This window comes from Pteropus alecto, unplaced genomic scaffold (assembly GCF_000325575.1).
Source record: "Pteropus alecto unplaced genomic scaffold, ASM32557v1 scaffold72, whole genome shotgun sequence".
NCBI lineage: Eukaryota > Metazoa > Chordata > Mammalia > Chiroptera > Pteropodidae > Pteropus > Pteropus alecto.
In genome coordinates, this window is record NW_006436811.1 from 20124931 (window position 1) to 20126527 (window position 1597).

Below are 1597 nucleotides of genomic sequence, written 5' to 3' on the forward strand. Positions count from 1 at the left end.
GCATTCAAAATTAAAATTTAACTAAACTGTGATAAAATCTTAGATGTTTATGTAAATACTTTGATATATCCCATCAAAGACTTCAGAAAAATTAAAACAAAAACATAGTGGAGAACAGTTTTTAGTATGAGAATATTAAAAGTCAACCAGAAGGACAAAAAGGCTTCTCACATTTTGAATTAAGTCTACATAAGCATCTCTTCAGAAGGCCAGTGCATCCATTGTTAATATATTTTGTTTAAGTTTTGTGAACACATGATGTTCAGTTTTACTTAACAGAGTTTCTTTTCTATACAGATTTTTCTAATTCTTACAATGATATTTCATTACCTTTCTAGCACTGACTTTTTAAAATTTTAATTGTAAATATTCATATTTGCCTGAACAAGTGATTAAAATTTTTAATGCAGTTAATCAGGTATCTTCCTATATGATATTAAGCGGTTCATAAAGTTTTATTCTCAGTTTCATTGTTAAGTAAACCAATGGTTTGGACATTATATTGACAAAATAAATGACCTAGAAACAAAACAACTTACCATGTATTTCTAGGTCTTTAAAATTTTTCTTAAAAAGAAAATAAAATACCATTATAATTAGCATAATCAAAACTTCCAGTTGAAACACAATTTGGAAGAGATTTCTTTCTGTATAACTAAAATAAAGTTTCTTTTCTTTCTCTCTGTATTATCATGTCAAATGAAAATAGCAATACAGATTTTCAGCAAATTTGGAGAGAAGTTTTGGTATGGTCTGAAAAATATAGGCCACAGAAAATTCATGGGGGAGTGCCTCATCAATAATCATTTTGGGAAGAGCTAAAACTGAGCATAGTTTTTCACCTAAATAGACAGTATAATTGGGATAATCTGCTAAAAAATATAAATATTCACATATCTAAACATAGAAAATGTACAGTAAAAATACAATATAAAAAATAAAAAATGGTACACCTGTATAGGGCACCTACATGAATGATGCTTACAGAGGTGGTAGTTGCTCTGAGTGAGTCAATGAGTGTGTGGTGAGTTAATGTGAAGGCCTAGGACACTACTGTACACTACCGTAGACTATAAATGCTGCACACTTAGGCTACACTAAATTTGTAAAACAGCTTGAGACGAAATCAAGCACAAGGGAAAATGATTCAATCAAGAGACATGGTAAACATGAGATGTATGAGGATGCTACTAGCATAACATGATGTACTGTTTTACAGCAATTTTTTTCTATAAATAAAAAGGATACACTTTAAAATAATGTTAAAAGGCATAGTAAGTACATAATCCAGTAACAGTAGCTTATTATCATTATCAAGTATGTACTGTATATAATTGTATGTGCTATACTTTTATATGACTGGTATTACAGTAGGTTTGTTTACATTAGCATCATCACAACATATAAATAATGTGTTGCACTATGACATTACTATGTCAACGATGTGCCTAGGTGATAGGAATCTCATGAGACTACCACCGTATATACGGCCTGTCATTGACCAAAATGTTGTTATGTAGCATATGACAGTATACCTAACATGTAGCTGATCAAATATACTTATCTTTTTATATATATTAAATTTTCTATCATTTTT

The 1597-nt window shown here is 29.6% G+C and overlaps 1 protein-coding gene across 1 annotated transcript in view; it reads left to right on the forward strand.

Moving 5' to 3' along the window:
- Nucleotides 1–1597, forward strand: part of GPC5 (glypican 5) — a 1125293-nt gene that overhangs the window by 479929 nt on the left and 643767 nt on the right. The gene's annotated exons all lie outside the window — the stretch shown is intronic.